Source organism: Passer domesticus, chromosome 10, assembly GCF_036417665.1.
Source record: "Passer domesticus isolate bPasDom1 chromosome 10, bPasDom1.hap1, whole genome shotgun sequence".
Classification (NCBI taxonomy): Eukaryota; Metazoa; Chordata; class Aves; order Passeriformes; family Passeridae; genus Passer; species Passer domesticus.
In genome coordinates this window covers 35,088,185-35,112,555 of record NC_087483.1, presented here as the reverse complement: position 1 = coordinate 35,112,555, position 24,371 = coordinate 35,088,185, and the positions used below count along the sequence as shown (strand labels likewise).

At 40.7% G+C, this 24,371-nt stretch overlaps 1 long non-coding RNA gene across 1 annotated transcript in view; it reads right to left on the bottom strand.

Moving 5' to 3' along the window:
• Positions 1–867: 867 nt before the first annotated feature.
• Positions 868–24,371, bottom strand: part of LOC135309180 (uncharacterized) — a 26,155-nt gene continuing 2,651 nt past the window's right edge. The window contains exon 2 of the long non-coding RNA XR_010369481.1: positions 868–1,232. This is a non-coding gene — a long non-coding RNA (uncharacterized LOC135309180). The remainder of the gene's footprint in view (positions 1,233–24,371) is intronic.

The following is a 24,371-nucleotide window of genomic DNA, read 5'->3' as shown; positions in this document are numbered from 1 at the left end:
AAATTAGGAGGAAAGTTCCTGCAGGTACACACACACCTGGGGCACACCTGGACACAGCACCATGTGCTGCCCAACACAGTTTGTCTGGCATGGCTGTAAAAGACACAGCTTTAACAGTCACAAGGCAAGTGTTACAAACTCCTGCAAGCTCTGCTGCCCACTGCTGCTGCCTGCTTTCTTGGGATCCATGTTAATTTTACTCACTATAAGAAATAGACATGCAGCTACATCCTGGTTCCTAAATCTGTCTCTGTAAGGGAATATAACCTTTTCCATCTTCCCATCTCTTGGCCTTGCTCTGACAACTTACCATAGTCCGGGCTGTGATGTCCTGCAGTTGTAGAGATGTGTTGCTTCTCTTACTCAGACTTTTGTAAACTAAAAAGCCATGCCAAACTCTTCATTTCCTACAGATGGACTCAGCAGAAATGACTTCCTTCCACTTTGGGAAGCCTGGGGTGGGTGGGAAGCTGAGCAGTGAGCACAGAGCAGTGCCGTAACTGGAGTCATGGGGAGCAGAAATTACTGAATCCAGGAGCTGCTTCTAGGGAGGAGATGAAGTTGCTCCCATTAATTCAGGGACTATCATTGCCACCAAAGGAATAATTAACCTTTTACCTTGCCTACTGTTATACTGAGCTTAAAGCCATTTCTCTGTCTTTATCTCTTCTGCTGAAACTATCTCCCAGTTCCCTTTTTATTGCAGATTTAAAGAAAAATCTGACAGTGCATTTTCTTTTTTGTCAGTCTTTGCTTCCCTAACTGGCTGTCATCTAGTCAATCCATTGACTATACTCTTCCCTTTGTATAGCCAAAAAAATCCTGCAATTTTTTGATTTAGAAAGTAAGATGAATTGAGTGCATATGCTCTATCAGAACATCACATCAGGATTCTCCTGCCTTTATTTCTGGAAGTGTGTATGAAGTGAAGCAGCATGTTTCACAGTGGCTCAGAGAAAGCTGCTCTGTGACAGAACAGCCAAGCCTGCTTTCAGGAAGACAAAGTGAACTGGGAGCTCCAAAGTGAGAAGGACAGCAGTGGCTCTTGTGCCATGCAGTAAGTCAGAACTACCAAGTACCAGTCATTTTCCATGAACTTGCCAACACACAGAATTTCAAATGTTGAGCCAGTTCTGAAGAGATTTAGCTCATGAATTCGGCCTCCACATATGCTGGGTGGTTGTGCAGAAAAGTGGATGTTCTCAGCAAAACCATTGGTTTCATAGGAGAAACTGAGGAAACAAAAAATGCATGGGAAAGGGTTAGATTCAGAACAAGTATTTAAAATATTTTATGGAGGAATAAAGAATAAAGAAAAAAAAGAGCAACATCTCTGGTCTTAGACCATGATAAACTCTAGCCCAACTTTTCTGCAAAATGTTTTATATAACCCTTTCATTTTCAGAGTCATTTGTTCCACGTCTCATACTGAGGTTTTTCAGGAGATCTGGACATGAGTTTGACTGTCACTGCATTCTGCCCACCAGAACACACTCCTCTGCTAACAAGTTACCAAGTGCTGGACAAGGTTTTTTCACATGCATCTTGTTGCTCTGAGGGATGTTGTTCTACTAAGGAACTGGCACGTTGGTGTTCCATTCTGATGCTTCTTCACTGAACTCCATATCAAATTCACCCCATTTATAAGGCAGAATAAAATTTTCTAACTGCCTGGTCTGCACTTAACACAGTATCTGAAAATTGAGCTACATTTTTTCAGTTCATAACTTAGCTTTGATAGTGACAGATATTCCGAGATCGGGACTGAAATGCAATTTTATTGTTTGGCCTTAAGAGGACATAGACTATATCTTGCTTTTTCTACATCTGTACTGATCATCAGGTCTTTTAGTAATTACAAAAAAAAATCAGAAAAGCAAGGACATTGAAAGCATTGCCATGAGGAAAGATTTAATACCAGAGTAGTAAACTGCCTATTCTTGACATTGCAGAGTAAAAATATACTGTTTGTAATAAATGTGTATAACTGTAATATCATTTACCTTTCAAGGCCTTTAGGTTAACTATCTGAACACAACATTTAAGTTAATTTTCAAATATCACTTTGTCTTCCACTGTAATTTTGCTAGCAGTGTCAGGCAAAGCCTGCTGTGGTCAAAGGAAAGTTTTGTTGTTTTGTATTGAATCAGGCCAAAGAACTAAGTCATTGAGTCAAAGCTGGAAACACATACATAGGAAGCAATAGAAAATGTCATGCTTTTACAGACTTCTTGTCTCTAACTGCACCCATCAGTAGCAGAATATATTCCACTTTTCCATAAGAGAACTATTTTTTCAGTTCATAGCCTAAATATATATCTATATATTTCTGGAGATTTTTTGAGTAGATGCTGTTCAGTTGGTTGTCTTTATTTTTTTTTCCTGGATGCAACCCATTATCCACACTGTGTTATTTGTTAGATGCAGTGGAAATGCCAGGATGAAGTAACTAGACTGGAAGGAACTTCCTGACCTGCAGAATGACAGGAGCTGCTGATCCATCTGCTCCGGCGCTCTCTGCCTGATAAACTGATGGTGCTTCCATTGCACAAAATAAGAGTTGGCATAATTACTGATTACTTTTCAAGCCCTTATTCTATGTACTCTTATGCTGGGTGGAAAAGATGGGATTTTCCAGAATCTGTTTGAAGGAACACAGGGCAATAGTGGTGTCAAAAAGAACATGAGCAAAAGTGGGAGGCAGATACAGAAGGAAACCGTGCCCAAAGAATGATGGCATGACTTAGCTTGGTGCTGCTGGAGCATTCACAAGGTGTGACAGGGATAAAACACTCACTTGGATGAAGTAAGAATACACAGGACACAAACCTTATGAACAACAATTTCCTTCCTGTCCTTTACAACACAGCAAAATTGTGTAAGAGTTGGAAGCGCTTTGGCAAGCCATACCTGAGCACATCACAGCTATTTCCCGGGCCTGCAGGCCAGGTTCTCTTCCTTAACAGCAGATGGCAGTGAAGTTAAACAAATGAGTGGAAATAAATCGAGAAAAGATGTTGCTGCAGATAGCTCAGAGAGCTTTGGGCATATTCAGACAGTGCAAGGTTGATTTCCAATGCAGAGATCTCCTGTAGCACATTCAGGAGGCAGAAAATATTAATTCATCCATAGCTGTTTGTAGTCCAAGTCATGTTTATTTTGTTTGTGATGTCTTTGGTGACAGTAGAACAGAGAGAATCTGTTATAATTTCTTTCTTACATCCCTCTTTCATACATTTAAAATCTATGCATAGCTGAACATATGAGGATGAAGCTGAGTTTCAAGTGAGTAAATTTTTACTCTTTATTATGTCTTCTGCTTCCTTTGAGGCAATGAAGCATGGGTTGCTTTTAAAACTTTTGTATTGCCAATTATTTTTTGCTGCTAAAAATCTGTGAAAGGGTTATTAAGGCCACAAGAACAGAGATGGAGAGTAAACTTTGTTTGCAGTCTTGCCTTATACTTTATTTATTCATTAGTCTCATTCCTGGTGGCAGGATGGGAGAAAGGGATCTTTGTTGTTTGTTTTCCAATTTCCATCAGGAAAATTTCTGTGATGGAAAATGATGGAACTGTCAGTGCAGATATTTGATTGCAGCTTCTAAGTTCCTTGCCTAAAGTGAAAAGGGGATGAAAAGATATTAGAGATATCTAGATAATGTCATTAATAGCTTAGTTCCATGGCAGTGTCATGAAAAAAAAAGGTGCTTGTGTGGTCTGTGATTTCCAGTCAGGTGCTAGACCATCAAATAGAGCATCTGCTTCCCTTATTTACTGCTCAGTGCTCAGTCCAGCTGAGGAAACCCAGGAGGACTCTCCCTCCCTCCCATACCAAGGTAATCACTCAATCCTGTAGGATCATGCATAGCACTGAGGAGTGCCTTGAATATGTACCTCAGAGGCCCAGAACTTCATTTCAAAACCCCTTCAAGACAAAGCAAGCTCTGGGTGAAGCCTTGGCCGTTCTCAGGGCTGACCTGAGTGTCACTACTGGGACAGAAGGAGGAGAGGAACCAGAGGAACCTTTCTTGCCCTGTTCTTTTGGATCACTAATGCTCTGCAACACTTGGACTCTGCAATCCTGCTCTTAAGAGAGGTGCCAGGCCAGTGGGACTGCTCAGAGAAGAGAGGGCTGCTCCCAGGAGTTTGATGGCTTGATGCCTTATTGTGGCATCCATATTAAATATTCTCTTTTCAAGCTCATATTCACACATCCAATAGTCTCAATATGCTTTTAATCTTCCTGTTGTATTAAAACTTCTAGTTAAAAAATTCACATGACACCCCAGCAGACATATTTATAACAAGCAAGGGCACAGGCCTCAATCACTTGTGAAGAAGCAGCCCTTCAAAATCTGTCAGTCAATCCATGCACAAAATGCACAGAGCATCAATTTCTTTTTAGGTTATTCACTGTGACTTCTGTATTTGCCAATAAATCTCAAACACAGGTCAAAGAATATGTAGCTCAAGTAAATCTATAAATGTAGCAGAAAAGCTTCACTAACTACCTCAGATTGCCAAAGCTGAGGTCATTTCCTTGTTGTGAAAAATACCGAGTCCATAAATTATTTTTATCACCTCTGGGGCAATGCAAACAGTTTCCCACAGATCCTGAAAGTATGATATGGTTTTTATTTGATATGAGAACACCACTTTTACACAGCTCTTAAAATGCAAGGTCCAAGATTCTGCTTGTGCTTTAAGGCCCCAATTCAGCAACATATTAAACCAGATGCTTCAGGTCCTGACATTAAACACGTGCCAAAGTTCTTTGTTGCATAGTCACAAATTGCTGAATGGAAGCCTAAAGACTAAATCTTTTTCCTGTGAAATTCTGGATTTACCTTCTGTTTTCCTTCAAGGAAAACAAGGCATTTATTCAAATATAATATACATAAACATTCAAAAACATTCAAAAATGCTTGTCTTTCAGAGCTCACTGGCTGAGCCATAGCTGTGGAAGTAAACCTTGGACAAAAACTGATGTATCATTTTTTACAACAGTTTAACTGGTGTTTACTTAAGATTTAGTTAATGTTTATTTCCACAAAGGAAATAAGAATACTTTGAACATGTGAAGACATGAGTGTGAATGGTGAATGTCCTACAGAGAACTTTGGAGAAAACACCACTGAATTAACTTACAGTACATTTGTTAAACATGAGCAGCTCTAATAATGACATTTCATTTAACAATGCCCTTTGTCTTTTCAGTTCATCAGTTACCTATTTCAGTAATGAACTGCAGTCATACCATTCTGATTTTCTCCTAATGTAAAGGCTGAGATCACTTCACTTGCAGTGAAGCGTGATGCTATTATTCTGTTTGTGGCTTAGGAAAAAAGCTATAGAATATATCACAATTGCAATTGGCTAACAAATATTAAAGTCTGTGATCAGAAAGGATACCAATAACTTTGTTTAGCTATTAATGGAAACAAGTAAATTTTTTAAAAAATAGACAGAAATGGTTGAAAATGCTCAGAATATCTATTTCATGAGCAGAGGAGCAAGTATTCATCTGGGGAAAAAAATGAACCGTGCATTAAACGTTATTTTAATTTTTTATCAAGAACCCATGCATAGAACTTAACATCAACATTTTCAGATAGGATGGATATTCTCAGTTGCAAAAATAAAATGGAGTTGCCTGCCTATGTAAGAAGGATTTTCTAAAGAACTAGAAGAAGTCAGATTAAGTGGATAATATCCCACTTTGCACTATGTAAACACAAGAGAGATAAAAAATATCATAGGTCTACTTGATATGATCCATAAGTCTTACAAGGGGTAATGGAGCTTGCTTTTACTCATTTGCCTATCTCATTTTTTGGCTTTCTTAGATTTCAAAAGCTTTTTCATTGCCTTTCTAGCTGCAAGAGAGATATTTTACCCAGGCTGCTGTTTTCACTTTTCTATTCATCGTGATCCATTCAAAATATTTTCAGAGCTCACCAAAAACATTTAATTAGCAGCCAGTGGTGTCCAGCATTTCATAATCTTTTCCCAACTGAACCAAATCTGCACAATTTACAATACATCTTTGGAAAACTGCTTTTTACTGTGTGCTGCATCTATAGATCTCTCTCAATTACCCACAGTAAATTTAGGCATTGTACAAGAGCAAATTTTACAGTCCATGAAGAGATGAAGTGAAATCTAGATGAAATTCATTGTGACAGATTCTCAGTTAGTGCCCTGATGTGTCTGTATTACAGAAGATAGACATTCTATTAGCATGGAAGCTCCCATAATGGACTGTGAATCATTTCAGGTAATAGAGATGCCAACTGGAATGACTGAAAAGCACTATTGAATTCCATTAGAGCTCTTTGTTTTTAAATCAGTCATTTCTTTGTGAATATCCAACTATATACTTCTTGACCTTAGCTGAGAGTAATAATTGTGAACTAATATTACAAAACATTAATCTGAGTTACTGTTCAATTAATGTTTCTGTTTGAGGGTTATTTTCATGCTGCAAATGTGAAGGAGACTATGGCTTGTATTACAAATATGTATTTGGACTTGAGCTAGTGCAGAATGCAATTTTCACTTATATTTCTCTCTCCACTGTATTCAGTCTCATCTCATTAGCTGCAAAAAGACTCAGGTATTGGCTTTTCTTTTTCCATGTCATCCTACCGGAATAAAATAACTATAATCAACAAATCTATAAAGATAAACATTTTCATAAGAGATGCCACAAATAGTCTTCTTTCATTTCGGTGCTTGGTTAATTATCAGCAAAATAACTAACACCATATCCTCTTACCCAAACAGCCCCACCTTATCTATCAATCATGTATGATTTATCAGACTTGATAATTGCTTGGATAATTAACACAGAATTTAGGTTTATTCAGTCTGCTGAAACCTCAGAAATGCCTGCATAATTGCCATTTGTGTAGTAGATGAAGTTATGAATAATTCTTTTTCACATAAATATGAAGGCTGGATTGCAGGCAGCACAATTTCCTCACCCATAGCTATTAATGCAGATATTATGTCACACAAGGGCTATGGTATTGTCACATGTTAACTATATGTACATAGTTCAAGTAATTAAAATGAAAATAAAGGGAAAATCTTTGCCTTTGTTTGTAGGCACTGCGTGTTTCTCTCGTGAAGAAGTACAGAAGGAGAATGAAGGAAAATTAGTCTGCTCGGTACAGAAGCAACCAGATTTGAGTCCCTGTAATATTCACACATAAATCCTTTGGGAAGCCTTTAAAGAGAGTAGGTTCTGTATCTTCTGTCTACGATCACCTATTTTCACATCAGAATGAGCAACATTATCCTTACATACCAGAGTTTCTGTGTCTACAGCTTGAAAATGAGCCTCTCCTTACTGCTGTAATGACAGGTGTAAGATTAACTTTGTTAGGTGTCTAGCCACTCATGCAAACTAAATTAAATTAATGGAACAAATTTCTCTCATAATTAAGATAAAAATTCATGTCAGCTGTAACCTTGCTGTACACTAATTATATACAAATGATTTATCATCTGCTTCGCCCAGAATATTAATCCTCAACTCATTGATAACTGCAGCCAGTGTTAAGAGATGAGAGTTGATTAACTATGACAGATTGGGCAACCACAGTACCAAGTGCCTGAACAACCAGTGAAACCAATAATATTCAAATAGCACTTCTTATTTAAAAATGCATTCCCATGGAAACAGATGCATGTTTAATGAGGGATACGGAGATTATTTCAATAATGACTGATATTGGAAGAGTGGGCAGAACTAATCAATAATAATTAAGTCCTTAGCCTGGATAAGATATGGTTTTATAAAGCAGGTTATGTACACATTAGTGAGGTACTGGTTCAGGCCATGTTACCTATAATGTCTTCATGTATTGCTGTTGGTTATTTATTTTCCTACTGCAGCAGATATTGCAGAGTTTACAGAAGTTAAAAAGTCCACAGTCTAGTCTTGGGTCCAACAGATCAAATGAAAAGAAGAAACTGATGCCATCAACTGTCCTTTGAGAGTCAACTCCTGCAGTAATTCTGCTTTGGAAAGTTTCTTTATAAAAATGTCATTCAAAAAACCCCAAACAACACTTGAAGCTTCACCTGTTCAGAAGGACACTCATTCATCTCTTGGAATAAGATATTGTATTTTTACTTAAAATTTAAATTATGACAATTAACTTGTAAACCTTAAAAAAGCTGTTATTTTTTTAATAGGTGATATGTATTTGGGGAAGATTCTTAGTTAATAATGTATCCTTTGATAAATAGAAAGAATAACAAAATTGCAGACATCTCAGATATTCAAGTTAGGTCTTGGGCCTTTTTAGTACTAATTCTGTCTCCCCAGGACAGCTTTTTTAAACTAATTGCTCATTGAGGCTCCAAGAATCCCTGTCAGAATGAAGAAAAAACCCAGTCTTGTTCTTGAACACTAATAAGGCACAACCAGCCAGCTGGATGAACTAAGTACTATTGCTGTAAATTAATTACTTCCATGAAAAACTGGTGTGTCTGAAGACAAGTTACGTATGAGAAGGAAACTTAAATACTAACATAAAACTGAAGGCAATTGCAAAATCAGCACAGGGCATGAACCTGTCATTCCCAGTGTCCAGGTGAATGAGAAACAAGCCCAGGGATGGAGGGCGTGCTCTGCAGGGAATGTAGTGATGGCACAGAGCTGGGAACATGTCCCCAGAGCACTGCAGCCACAGCTCAGGCATTGCTGCTCACCAGACTGCTTCCATTCCAACACAGAGGCAAAATCCAAGAGACTGGCTCCTGTCCTGTGGCTGCTCAGGGCCTGGGCTCATGAGAGCCAAGATTTCTCTGTCTGCTCATCCTTACTATGGGAACAGCAATTCCTTTGGAACTGGAGTGGCCGATTTCACATAGGCTACACCAGGATTATGTCTCAAATGAGAGTCTGAGCCCTTTCTTCTGCTCCCACATTCCTTAACACCCACTGAGCCTCTGACTGGACACAGGTATTCCTGCACAGGTAGCTCCAAAGCTTGGCTTGGATAACAACTTGAGCTCCTGCTGGGGCCTGTGAGCCAGCTGAACACCAGCCCACGGCAGGGACAGGCTGGACACAGCAGATGGTGTGGTGCTGCAGGTTTGGCTGTGCTTTGTGGTGACCTTGTGGGCTGGTACTGAGCACACAAACCTCTAGAAGCACCCAGCATTGCTCCCAGCCCAGCTTCAGCTGCCAGGAGAGCCAAAACACCAGAGCCCAGCCATCCCAGCACCACAACTCTCAACATGTGGATATAGACTCAGCCTCTCAAAGAGTACTTGAATCACCAGCCCAGGAAGCAAATATCCTATTTCATTATAATGGTCCTTTCCAGCCTCCTGTCCCATGAGGGACTTTCTTTTTTTTTTTTTTTCTCCTTTTTTTTTTTTTTACACTTGTCTTATATGCTTCAAAAGAAATTAAACTTCCACTTAAATGAAAAAGAAAATGTGAACTTTATGGGAAATAAAATTTCAAACATTTCTTTCTCTACATTCCTAGCTATTTCAGGGCTAATTGCCTTTGAAATTGTAAATGCAGATAATGAGAAGAATCCTATGTATATGGAATTGAAAAGAATATATGCAGAGCAAGTCAAGTACTTGATATCCAATTTAACTTGGAGTTGGATATCAACTTTAACTAAGCAAAAAGGCCTTAAGTTTTTTTCATCATCTTATCCCTAGGGTATCTGCTGTGAACCTAATCAGCTACAGAACACCACAGATCCTCTAATGAACATTCCTGTGCTGGAATAGAGATGGATCATCAGCACTGCAGGTCCAGTGGGGCGACCAGACACTGCCCCACACACTTCTACAAAGATTCACTCGATGCAAAAGTTTGCATGTAAACTGCTTTTCTGGTCTTGGGGATCACCACCCAGAAGGAAACCACCAGTAGAAATGCTTTACAATGAAAGCATAGAAGAAATTCCTCATGTAAAATTACTTTTTTGAGCAATTGTAGTGACATGCAAACCATCACCTACCAATGCTAACGGCATCTAGTGAGATGCTGAGCTAGACTTTGTCCACACCAAAGCCATGGCAGAAAAGGCTGTGCTGCAGCTCCCAGAATCACCCTCTGCAGCAAAGCAAGCAGCAGCTCCCATCCATACAATGGTCCCATCCTACCCTGTGCTCCTACTGCAAGTCCTACTGCTCTGCTGGTTGCAGTAAACAGCGACCTGTCTTTCCAGAGCATACAACACTTAATGGAGCCACTTCAGAGGAAGTGCCAGTGTGGAAGTCAGCGGCACTCTTTGCTTAGGAAAAGTAAACTAGAAAGACAGCCCTAATTAGAGAGAAGGCATGTGGTCATTTAGCACATCTTTTCTAGCAGAAGCACAGCACAGACATTTGCCAGTGAGAGTGTCTAAATGCAGCCTTCCAGGAATGGCTAAAATGGTTCTACATTGACTAGTGCTACCTTGGCTAATTGCTGGAGGTAGGAACTAGAAACCCCTGGTACCCTCATTGCCAGTTAGAGCTGCAGCTGATAGACCTGAGCTCTGCTCATGCTGACACAAACAATAGCACACCACCCTCAGTGGGGCTCCTCCAGTTTAACAGGCACAAGGAGAAGCTGATGCAAAAAATGGAGTGTCCTCGTCCTCAGTCTCTTTTGCACACTGCATTGTCCTGAGCACCTTCAGCCCTTTCCACTCAGAGTAAGAAGTGGGATTATGCTGCCTTGCCCAGCAGTATTCCTTCATTCCATTGATCAGGTTCTGCAAACAATGCAATTATCTCAGAAAGGAATGCAGCCAGCCCTGGTTTTGCTACTTCCACTTATTACTGAGGAGCATCAAACTACCCAGCCATTTTCCTGCAGCCATCTTTAAAAAAGGCAATGATCTCAATGTGCTGCTAACCTAATGAGGGCTGTGTGTGACAGAGCCATAGATACATTTTCTCACTAGCCTAATGAGCAAAGTGACAGACAGTGAAACAGTTCACACTTGAGTAATTTTCTAGTCATCAGCAACTGCAGTGTTCATGGGAGCAGGAGCCGGAGAGGGGACGGAGAGCTGTACAATAAATACACACTGGCTCCATTGGCCAGAATAAGTTATCACTAGGATAGAGGTCTTGGGGCAAACTCCCTTAGGAAATTCAAACAAAAAGAGTCAATTTAAGGCATCTCTAACAGTGCATTCAATTAAAATTAAATTTAAAACGTAGGATCAGCTGTTGGGCTGTTAGGCCACCTGCCCAAAGGAAGAAAAAAATTAGAGATGTAACGAACCTTTACTCCTGATGTCTGCAAGCTGCTCGTGAATCACTGCATAGTACCAGCTTCTCACAAGCATCCATTCAGCACAAAGTCCAGTTCTCCTTTGTCTCCCACCCCAAGAAGGAAACCAGCAGCACGTACCTCATTATCCATATTGACAGCAAGCGTTTGTGTGAAAAATGCTGTCCTTCTTACATTTTTAATGTACTGGCAACTTCTCCCAGTGAAACCATTATTTCTCAAAGGAATGTTACTATGAGCCAACCTTGGAACATCCACTGGCACAGGCTCCAGGACAGATTCCACAAGGAAACAGCAAAAGCCATTCAGAGTTATGCAGTTCTGCAGGTACTGTTAGTGCACCCAGCACCTCCCACTGCCCTGATGATCAAGTATGGAAGTGGAGAAGAGACAAAGCCTAGGTGCAAGGGAAGGAGCCATTCCCAAAGCTGGGAAAAACAACTGGTTCAAAGAGAAGCATTTCACCTGCCAGTGGTGTGATCCAGGTCTTGAAGAGATGCCATGCTGGTCCTTATCCCTCCTTGATCCCTTTCCTTGGATATTGCCATTTTTACCACTGATAAAATATGCCTACCTCTCTTCCTTCTTCTCCCAGATGAAGAGAGGAGACATTTGATGCTGCTGGTACAAATAAAGGAGCAGCAGCAGAGTCCACCTGTCTAATCCCAAAGCTGTCCCCCTGCAAACTGGCCTCTCTAAGCAGAAGGGATGTCAGGAAATAAAGAGCCCTGTCGTTCCTCACCTGGATCCTTCTGCTGTGACCATTCCTGCCACATATGGGAACCAACATGTGGGTAGAGGGACAAGTCCTGTTAACATTCTGTGCTGGAATCTCTTCATGGAGAGCTGTGGACGTGCTTTAGAGGTGCAGCAATCAGGTGTGGCAGAGCTCAGACCTTGTGCTGCTCCACAGGAAGCAGTGATCACTTCAACTCTTTCTTTCACCTGCCCTCATATTGGGATTTGGGAATTGGTTGGTGCTCAAAAGGCCTAAACTGCACCAGTGTCAGTCAGCTTCAGCTCATGGGGCTGCGTCAAGGAAGCAAACTCAAAGATCTGGGTTCCGCTCCTCAGCATGGGCTGCCTGGCCAAAACCTATTTATCCAAACCCACTATGAGCTCGGCTGAGCTGTTTTATCTGAAATTTCTCCTTGCAAAATGTGAAAGAATCCCCTTGGCTTTGAGGGAAGGGCTGTGGTTCAGCAGGTGAATGGGCTCTGAGTCAGGTGTCTCTTGTACTGTGTCTGCTTCTGTTTCCCTGGGTCACCCAAGGCAGGGCATTTAAACTCATCGCACCACACTTGTCATGTTAGACGAACCCAAAAATTATCCTTAAATGTTATTGTCTCAGCTGGGGGTAAGCCAATAAACACTGGGATCTTTTAAAATTAGGGAATTCAGTGCTTATCTCTCCCTGACTTTCACTAGGGCTCAGCATTCAATTCCTTTAGGATATTTTAAAGATTCTTGTCTAGAAAAAAGAAACTGGCATTTATGGGCACAGCACAAATATTAAACTACTTTGAATAACTCTCCATGTGGAACTGCTCATGTGCAATAAAAATGGCAGTGTTTTCCAGTATAAATAATCACTCATTTATTGAAATCATAAATCATACACCTTTTGAATTATTTGGGTGGGATAAACTGTTAAATCTATATTTAGTATCTAACTCAAAGTCCTGCCTGGACGTCAGAAGTACTGCACACTCTTCAGCTTGGAGAATTTGTACATCAGATCCTTTGGATAGAAGTGCTTAAATTTGAACTTATATGCTTACATTTAAAAAACTCTACTCAACATTTAAGAGTACTGAAAATTAGTTAAAAGCAGTTTTGAGCATTTTCAAAAATTACACAGTGGAAGGTGTTCCAGGTGAAAATGCTCATCACAGATATCCTGGACACAAAATCCTGTCTCTGCCATAACATCTATGCTCTGGATCACTCAACAGAGGAAGAGAGTGGAAAAGCCAGGCTGGGGGTTGAAACCAGCCAGTCATTCCAGGGAGATGGGACATGAGGACAGGACAGAGCCTGTGATGCCACACTGCAAAGGAGAACTGCACTGCAGCCCAGGTGATTTCAATACCCTGAGCCATTTGAGTGTCTGCATAAAAGTCTGTCCCAGACTAGATATGGTGCAAACATTTTAGAGGGACCTATATAAAACTGTTCCAGTCCCTGAGTAGAGATGGACACACAGAATCTGCCAAAAAAATATTCATCCAACCACAAAGTGTCAAGAGGATTTTATACAGGAAAAAAGATTGGAAGAAACTCAGTGGTTAAGGAAATGTTCATTTTACTTTGTAATTCACCTTAACTGATCCTGTATGTGAACCAAAACCCCCGAGACAAGAAATCTGTGCAAAAGGTATAAACCTGTGAAATGGTGGGACAAATAGTTTCTCCTCCTCTAGTAAAATGAAACACCAGCTGCTTGGGAAAAGAATCCATGTGCCAAATCTGTAAATATGCTCTACCTCTTTTTATGCTGCTGCTATAATTAATGTAAGAACCTTTAAAATTCCTATCTGATACTTACACTTGTTATAGCAACATATTTAATTCCAGAGCTACATCCTTTAGCAGACTCTTTTACTTCATTCAAATTACTAATCTTTTAGATTCTCTCTGAAAGTCTTTCCTCCCTCACTCCCCATGCATGCTTAACCTAATTAACTATAAATGAGAAAAAATGCTATTCACATAAAAAGAAAATGTTAACCTATAAATTATCCAGTGCTTCCTCCCGAGGCTGGCAACGCCTCTCACAGAAAAGCTCAAATGTTGGTGCAGTATTCTTGGCTTCCTATCCAGTTTCTGCCACCCAAAATCATTTTATACAACACATTACTCTGCCATTTTGTACATCTGGCAACATTTACTGATACTAAGTCCTCTCTCGTGTTTTCAAGATTACACGAAGGAGGATTTCTGGGATGATTAATTGGAGAGAGAAAATCATCCCTTTATATTTCAAGGAACATTTGCAGAAGACTAATGGTCACTTATGGAAATATGGCCTCTTTATACCCATTAATGTCTTCCAGTGCTCCCTGTGGGTCACACAATTAACCAACCCTTTGTGTTTCTTTGCTGCCGTCATCCAAAATCCTCTTAGTTGTTGTCATCCGTTGAAAATCTTCTGCTTTGCCACAGCCAGATCAAAAGCACGCTCAGGTTTGTGGGACTGAGCCATCTAAGAGACTTGCTTTATATATTTCTCCTCAAAATAATTTTTTTCCAGAGGTTCTCAACTGCATTTTGCCAAATTTGACCCTGACAACTATTTCCAAATGTATTTGTAAATCCAAATAAAAAGTATAGAGGGACAGTCCTTTATTTTCTTATTCTATTCCCATGCTTTTGTGCTTTTATTCATCCCACTCTCCAGTGGTGATTGAAAGGGCTTTGCTGTGCCTAGCACAATATAATTCTGATCCAGAGCTGGAGCTCCAAAGCACTGTTGTACCTTATTGTCTTTATCACTAGTGTTACCATTATTTGGAATTATAACAGTTCCAGTGAAACCTGACACAACAGATCCCTGTCCAGTGAACCTGTGCCCAGGTACCAGGTCACATCATGGGCACCACCAAGGAAGACTGGCACTAGGCACATTTGAGGGAAATGACCTTTCCACCACATTTTCTGTAGCTCTCTGCTCCCTGTCCCTTCCTCCCTGTCACTCAGGGCTTTGGGTCAGTGTCCCAAGGGCATTAATAGGCCCCGATGGCCCAGGGATGGTATCACACAATGCATTGCCCAGTTTTTTCCCCTTTCCCAGTGAGAGCAGACTGAACTAGCAACAGCCTCTTGCCAGGACATTTGTGTGCCTCTGTTTTGGAGCTGCCATCTCACCAGCTCGTGGTTTAATTTGCCAACAACCTCTCCAGAGGATCAGAGGATTTACAGCTGTCAGCCAACACCAGGGATGGATATCTGCTGACAGCTGGCCTTTGTTAGAGCTTCCTTTGCTACCCCTGTAACCTGTTCCAGGTATTTTATCAAGTGAAAAATATCAACACTGGGGGTTTTGCCCTTGATATCAAAAAACACAAACCCAAGCGTAGAAGAAAATGAGAGAGAAAAAGGAGAAATGAGGGCAACACTGATAACACCAGGGAGAAATGCTAGATCAAACCACTGTAAGGTAAAAAAGAGACAAATGGCTTATCTGTTCATTCCCAATTCCCTGAAATTGTCTCCATTTTGATGGTGCTTGATCACAAGCTGAGAGGAGACGGGCCTTCCAGCTGTGAGGAGACAGCCTCATACCAGAACAGGAAAGAGAAGCATAACCTACTTGCCATTCCTGAATACAGTGAAAGAAAATTTCAGGAACAAACTGCTGGCATTTTGCTTTAGCTTCCTGCATAGCAAAATCAAGACAGGTTTAATGAGTGTGTGTGCATTATATGGAGCAGGAAGCACTGTCACCATTACATAAATTAGTTGAAATTTTTATACGAACACAATTCTTTTAAAATATTCTTATTAAAAGTACATGTAAAATTCAGGAGAATATAAAGCCCTCTAATCTCTTCTTACTTTACCATTGCTTCAGGATGATTTACAGCACTTCAGCAGAGAATTACAAAAAACCATCCATGTACATTCACTCATATTTTACCCTGATTTTCCTGCAGGAAGCCCCATGCTCTTTTCTGTGGTCACTCCAAAGACTGAACCAGCACCACAGCACCTTGCAGACAGACCCCATCACACCTACACCCCCCCTGCTCTCTCCCCACAGTCTCACTCACCCTTGAATACCCGAATTTTGTGTTCCCTGAGTTCCTCTGAGCCACACCCATTCCCTGTCTCCCATTTCCCATCAGAGGCTGAGCCCATTCCTCCAAGCCTCTCCAGGGAACAGCAGCCACTCCTGCTTTTTTCACAAACCTCTCATGCCAGTGCCTGCACAAACCCCAATTGCTTCCTTTCCTGTTCACTGCCAGGAATCCCCTTCCATCAATGGGTTTGCAGCACTACAATTGCTAAGAATTTTAGTTAATTGGTACTAATTATAGTTAAGAGTAACTAGAGGCTCATTCACAGGGGGGAGGGAGGGCTGGAGGGGGAGAAATATAATTCAGTATGCTTTCAACTCTGTACACACACTTAGCTGAGCAGGGTTAATAAGAGCATCAGCCTGGTTCCCGAGCACACAAGAGGTAAATAGAAGCCATTTTTCATGTTTTATTCTGCAGGCACAGTTTCACCATGGCCCATTTTACAAGTGAGGTAAATGAGTCATAGAAAAAGCAAGTAGCTTGACCAAGGCCTTGCAGTAAGACATCGGCAACACAGAGAGAGCACTGCAGGAACTCCTTTCCAGCCTCTTGGTCCTCAGGGGAACACAATCTTGCCTTATTTTTATTATCATTATTCCTGTGTAGTAGCTAGGATCAGAAATTTTAGGCTAAGCTGAGGCACAGCTGCACAATTGAATTTGAATTAATCAGTCTTTAATCTCTGATTAGGTAAACACGGCAAGAAGAACATATCTGAGGGAAAGAAAACTATCAGAAATGAAATTATTACTTGAGAGGCTAACATCCTGCATCAGTTTGCAACTGATAAGATTCAATATGCAGTTGTGGAAAAATAGTAGAAAATCTATTAGGAGACACTTAGGTGAATATTGTGTTCCAACCTTTAAAATCCAAGCTGTGCCTTAAGATTGTAACTATCTTTTTGCTCCAGAAAAAAAAAGAAAAAAAATTGAAAGGCACAACTATTAAGCAAGGATAAAGGTTGAGTCATAAGCAAATGTCATGTTATAGATTTACCTACCAACAGGAAGGCAGCGGGGTTCAGGTCAGAGGTTAATGAAAGACATCCAAAGGACATTTGGTGATTATGTGAGAGCATGAGTTTAATAGGGCACGGGGACGACAGACACTGACAGAAGATTTATACCAGAGGTGATGACACCGCTCCGAAGAGTGCTGATAAAAAGAGCCCCAATATGGGCCTGAACAGAATGATGAATGGTGCACAGGGCTGCTCACACTTCTCATTATAAGCTCCTTCACTCATGGTGGCACTTAGCAGCGTTTATTTACTGGGGTTTGATGGCACTGAGCAGAAGCACAGTATATCTAATACTTTAAATGTAGACTTGCCATATAAAAATGAAACAAGAGATAAGATTAGACCATTGAATAATTGCCCAGCTTTCCTGCAGAGATTATATTCACCAGTGCTAACATTATTTTTTTCCTAATGTTCTAGTGTACGAACAGCTCAAGTGAATTAATTTTCTAAGGCAGAAGGTCAAAGGAAAGTAACTGATAAGGGTTGTGCCTGCTATAGAATATCACTTTACAATATTCTCGCCTCCTCATTTATCAGATAGAGAGGAAGAGATAATATAATAAAGGTATATAAACATATTTTTTTGTCACAATGACTTTAGTTTTAGTTGTCCCAAGTGCTATTTTTCCTTGTGGCTCTTAGTAGGAAAAGGATCAGAGAAGTCAGCCAAAAATGTCAAAATAAAAGAAAAAAAAGAAACACAAAAAACCAACAATAAACCTTAGGGCCAAACCCAAGGAAAACTGAGACCTGATAAATAACATGCACTGCACCAAGAAACTCCTTTTCAGACTGTTATATATTTATCAAACCACTGGAGTGTGAATTTATGAATAAGTCTTATCATCTTTCAGGCAGCAGGCACAATAAAAATTAGAACCACAGAAAATTGTGGGCATTACGAAAGGTTATTTCTATCAGCTCATGTGTATCTGCAGATGGGAATGTCACAGAAGGAAGTTCTGTACATCTTTGCACTCACACCTTCAGCCAGAGACAGAGCAGCACTGCATGATGTCATAGTTAACATTTAGCTGCACATGCAGCAAGATAAATAAATTTTAAAGAAATAAATAACTCAACCAAGAGGTCTTGTGAAGAGTGTTTTGTAATTTTAAGAGGTGGAGAGCTGTAACATTCTGAGCATCCAGTATCAGCCCTGTCCAAGGAGGTTCATTTAATTACCTCGCCTGTGCTGCCATCATTGCTGTGTCCCAATGCATCTCTATTTTACACCATATCCATCTCATAGTGCCTGAATATGTGATAAACAGGGGAAAAACCCTACCTGCATTTCAGAAAGAAAGAAATATCTCCTGGTTACCTTGAAAATCACACAGTGGGTATCTAATACCTGAAGGGCATCTGAAGATCCCCCAGGATAAGGGGCTCCAGAAAACCAGATGTATGTCAGGCAAAAGCTGCTGAAGTGTCACATCTAGTTAATGGAGAGAGGAATTACAGACCCTTACACCTCTGCTTGACTAGGAGGAGTGAAAAAAGAAAAATAAATGTAAATAACACCTTATCCCTGTGCAGCACATGAGACCTGAGCCAAAAGGGAACACGAGAGGTGCTGGCTTTGTACCAGGCTCTGCAACTTGGCAAACTCCAACTTGAGAGGAAAAAATGTCTTTTGTTACCCATCCAGGTATTCCACCAACTCACACCCCTGTTACAAGTTACAGACTGGAATTTTTCAGTCATCTCTTTCATCTATGCCCAAAGCACATGGACATATATATACATATTTTTCTTTTAAAGGACCTCCCTCAGTTTTCCAATGTTTTCCAAGAATTGCAGAATCATTTACCAAAAATACATGTAACCTCCATTTCTCAGTAGCAGGTTGTTTATTAATCTTCAACATCTGGGTACCTATTTTTGTTAATTTTTTAATCACTAAAAATTTACAGAAGTGTATCCACAAGGCCATTAAAATACAGTGTGAGTCTGCAGGGTACATTCAGATACATGAAAACTGATTAAAAGGCAGGAGGCAGAATGGTTTTCCTTTAAAGCTCTCTAGTCATCAGTGACACTCTGTCATTCAGCATGTTTTATTGTCCACCTGAATCAAATGAATAGAACAATCTAAGGGAAGGCACAGTGTTTCTGGGTAGGCAGTGTATTTGTTAGTGAGGCAAACAATAAAATGTTAGTAAAGCATCTGAAGTGGCTGCACACCAAATGAGGATGAGATTTCCTATTTATGAATAAGAAAAAAACCCCTTGAATGGCACTCCTTATTTATTATTCAGAAAAAGAGAAAGCCAAGATGACTGAAATTCTGCCTACAGAGCAAACAGAAAATGTATCTGTTTTCCAGCACAGCCACAAGAGACCAAGTTTCATTTGAAGATATAAGATGTAACATCACTGCTGGTTCTGAAGTTAAGATCACTTTTTTCTGAAGCAGTAGAAATGGCAAAACATTACTCATTTTGGTTCATGTTCTGGTTACAAGCATGTAAAACTACTTTTAAAGCCTCTAATAATATATAGCTAAAATCTCATAACTGGAATAAAACATGATCTTTATTCTGCTGCACCACAAATGCTGGAAAATGATCTAAGAGTCCAGAAATTGTATAAGCAGCTTACTCTCAAAAAGATTGGTGCATGAATTTCCCCTTTTAAAAATAATACATTTGGCAACTGACACGTGGCTTTGAATTTATTTGGAATGGATCTTCATAAGACTTTAAGGATGTCATATGAGAAGCTGGTGCTTTCCCAAAATAATTATGTTATCTGGAGTCCAGCATCTGCCCTGCAAATCTAAACTAAAAATAAACTAAAATTATCAGATATTATAATCTGCCAGGTTTAGATCAAATCTCCAGAAGAACTGGTTTCTAATTGCAAGTATATGCATGTATATATGTGCACATCTGTATGGACAATATTTTTAGTTTACCACTCTGTGGATTTAATTAATTTAGTTCTTGAAAAAGCTTTCTTCCGAGAAAGGCCAGAGAAGAAAGTACTGTGACAACAGCCATAAATCCACAGCAGAAGATCAGCAGGGTAAATTGCACAGGGCACAAGCTGTATTTAAAGAGTTTGTGTTCACTTTGAGTATGTGTGTTCATCTTTATGCGAGTCCTGGCCTGCTCAGAGTACTTCAATTCCTGGGTAATGGAAAGACCATCAGAAACCTGAATCTCATCATCTTGTTTCATAAATGAATCACTCGAGCAAAAAGAAGAAAACAACTTACCAAAAAACTCACTAAGAACAATCCAAACAAAACACAATACTGAGATTTTGTCTCTGCAACATGAAGGCCAAATGCTTCACTGGGGTAAATTTACAATGCCAGCAGAAATTCACATTCAAAATGTGTAGTGTAGGAGTAAAGGGCTAAGACAAAATCCAGGAGACAGTTTAAGCTGGTCATAGTTTAGTGTTCCACATCAGCAACACAGCTGGGAATGTATATTTCATTACCTCTGAAGTCCTGTGTACTTTAGTTCAACTTGTGTGTAATTCTACTAAAAGAGTTAAGAATTTAAAAAATATCTTTCTCATTAAACCTTCCTAAGCCTTCCTCATTAAACCTTAGAAATATGTGGAAGAGAATATAACTGATGCTGTTAACAGATCCATTTGCCATCACATAAAATATAAGTTCAGAAGGTTCATACCCCGTGTTCTGGTGGTAATATCAAATCTTACACAACACAGTAAGCCCCTGCTTTCATCAGAAAAGGTCAAGTTTAAGCAGTAGCTCAGAAATCCAGGGCAGCCTAACAATTCTTTGCTGACACCAGCTAGTGGGTCATTATAGAATAAAGAGACAATTCTTTATCTTTTCACAGCGATTATAGCAAAAGTGGTAATATAATTATGAAATAGGGAAAGGCCTGAGAACTCTGCAATTCCAATCCCATTTATATTATATTCCCATAGAATCGTAAAATGGTTTGGGTTGGAAAGGACCTTAAAGATCATCCAGTTCCAACCCCCCTGCCATGGGCAGGAACATTTTCCACTGGACCAGGCTGCCCAGAGCTGCAGCCAGCCTGGACCAGTCATGTTCTTATCTTCCTTCTCTAGCACACGGCTCTCCAGTGTTGCCTCTGTGACCTTGTGACTTAATAAATATATATATAATAATGTTGACTCAGACAATCATTAATCTTCCTTGTCTTTTCATAGCTCCAGGGAGACTCACGGGGTTGATTACTAGTTCCTGCTCCGTTCATCCCAGTGTTCCTTGCACAATCCAGTTGCCCAACACCAGACTTCATTTTTTTCTTGCCGAGCTGGCTGTGGCTGCCATGTGCTCCAAGTGTTCCCAGGACAGCTCCTGCTGAGAGTGCCTGCCCTGCACCCTGCCTCCTGCTCTGGGCCTGGATGGAGGCACTGGCAGAGCCAGCTCCCAGAGTGCTGCACTTGCTGGAGGTCACAGCACGGAGCTCCAGTGCAGGAATTTCTGTCTGCTCTGGTGCAAAATAACCAGGAGGGGCCAAAAGCGTGCCATGAATTTAGGGTGAGATTCAAGGGCACTGTGCTGCTGCCCTCCCTCCTCTATCATGCTCTGACAGCCCATTAGTAATGGCATCAGATGGGATGTTTTATTGTCTGAAACTGGAGAGATTCTGAGACTCACTGTGCAGCCACAGGGTGTGCAGTGCTGCTCCAGAAGCCCTGGAGTGTCCCTCCCCATCCCCAGCCCAGCCTCAGCAAGGTAAGGGTCACATCCCCAGCTCCATGCAGGTGTCCTGGATGCCTTAAAGTATTTCTAAGACAGACCATGAATCCTGTGTTTAGGCACCTGCATCGCTTCCTGACTGCCAAAAGCGACTCCAGCTGATGGAATATATTTCATTAAAACTGCTTTTAATGGAAAATTGTGTTTCCAAGTGAGCTCTTGGTTCCTTTACTTTTGCATTTGCATCTTGTGCTTTCTGAGGGAAAGGTCAAATTTGTGAGGAAGCTGAATGCTGCAAAATGGAAATATTTGTTGGAAATGAGAACTTGTGATATTTGAATTGTCACTGTAAATTTGCAGATTTCTGTTGGCTAAGAGACATAGACATTTTTCAAACTGCTCTGTAATGTGTCCTTCCCAGCACTGTCAATGCCAGCAGTGATTGCTGTCTGACAGAAGTGCCTGAGACTGCTGCAACACAAACATTCCTCAACACTGACCCAGATAACCTGGGCTATTGAGCAAATTACACAGGATAACATCATTATTGCCTTATTCTGAGGCCTAAAAGTTAGATGTCTATGAGGTTTGGCACCTTTTCCATCTGCAACAGGTGAAGGAAAGAAACAGGCCTCCCCAGAACACAATTTTTCAACTTAAAATAGATGCATTAAATGAGCAAAACTATCACGTTCTGTATGTGCTATTTCTTTCTACCACCTGCAGAGGAATCTGCTACACTCTGGACTGTAAACTCTGCAGGAGTAGAAATTGTTCATGGATTCATAGGACAGTCTGAGTTGGAAGGGACCCACAAGGATCATCAAGTCCAACTCCTGAGCCTGCACAGCAGCACCCCAAGGTGTGTACCTGAGAGATTCACACTCTGCCTTCATATAAATATATTTAAAACATTTTCAATCAAGCCAAGAAAAAAAAAAAAAACTTATTGTGCAAGGCTGTTTTCATTCTAGACTGCAGTTTTTCTGTTTGCATTTCTTATGCCAATTTCCTCATCCACTCAGCCATCTATTTTTAGCTTGATTTGACATGAATTTCCTCCCTGCCCTTTTTTATATGTACTTACTCAACTGCACTGACCTTATTTTGACTCTTAGCAAGTGACACACTTATGAGAGATGCACGCACTCACAGGACTAGAATGCATCTTGCACATTCCCTGTGTGTACCTTCAGGCCCCACACTGTCCTTGCCTCTCACCAGAAGCCACCACCAAAAAAAATTACCACTGAAAAAAATACAGCCCACTGAAGATCAGTGTCCCAGCTATTTAGTCTGTCCCTTGAACCTAGATATTGCCTGGTGCATATATAAAAATATAGTAGGAAGTCTTTAATTTCTAAATTCCACATTTGGATGCATTCTAACATGATGATGATTACCTTGCATTTTCAGTATCTTGTTTAAATGTCAGTCCTTCAATGCTCCAGCTGTTTGTGGTTCTTTGGCACGTGTTGCAATGAGGTTATCTTAGCAAATTTCTGACTGGGCTGGACTCCATATCTCAGAAACCACGGCCGTGGCTGGCAGTGTTTACTCCCTAGGTGCTTATTTCAGCAAGCACTGAATGAGTGTGGAAACCAGATCAGGGCTGAGCCACGCTGGCAGAGTGACACAGGGAAACCCAGGCTGCATTCGTCCGTGCAGACCTTTCAGCACACAAATAAAGGACTTTAGCCCCTGGAGCTGACAACCCAGTGTCTTTTGCAAGTGGCTAAATAAATTTTAAAAATGCCTTTGATAGTTGCCCTAAAACTGCATATCCTGAGATAAGCACAAGCCCTTTTCATATGTGAGAACGCATGTGATCCGATGGCCTCACACTGCTGCTGTCTCTTTTCCCTTTCCTCTCTAAAATGCCAACACTATTGGAAAATCAATTTTATAGAACTTGTCCAGTGCTCACTGCGCTGTTGCCAAGACCCCAGCGTAGTTCACAGCACGCTGCTCTTTGTGCCTAACAAGTTCCTGGGCTGCAGGACTTGTCAGCCCTGCTGCTCTCTGCCTGTGACCCAGCTGTGTGCTAACCTAGGTGGCTACTGCACCTCCTGCTGCAGTAATAAAACACAAAACAGCATCCTCAGCTAGTGAGATAAAAGGCATTTCTGGAAAACATGCCCAGTTCTATTATTCTTTATTTATGAAGGCCCTCCAGAAGGCTTCTGTAAGTATGGAGAACTTCCAAAAAGGCTTTGGAAGAGATTTATATTCCTGAAGAGTATTTAGAACATACAGCATCTTTTTTTTTTCTTTTTTTTTCTTCTTTTTTTTTTTTAATACAATCCTAGCTAAAGGCCCCAGATAACAGCAGTACTTGATAGAGTTGTCTGCAAAGTGGAATGAGGGAGGGACAGGCATTCTTTGTTGCAAACCTGCTGCTGGTCATTGGCCATGCTTCAGCACAGCTCACAAGCAGCCTTCTGCAGAAGGGCTGTCATGGATATTTAGGATCTGCAGACTGTGCTTGAAGAGCTCTAAGGACATTCATTCATGCACCTGACAGAATGCAAACCTGGCCTAATCCCTGGGAACAAGGCTCCCACACAGATGGTTTTCTTACAAAGAGTGCGCTGTGGTTACTCCACTGCTGG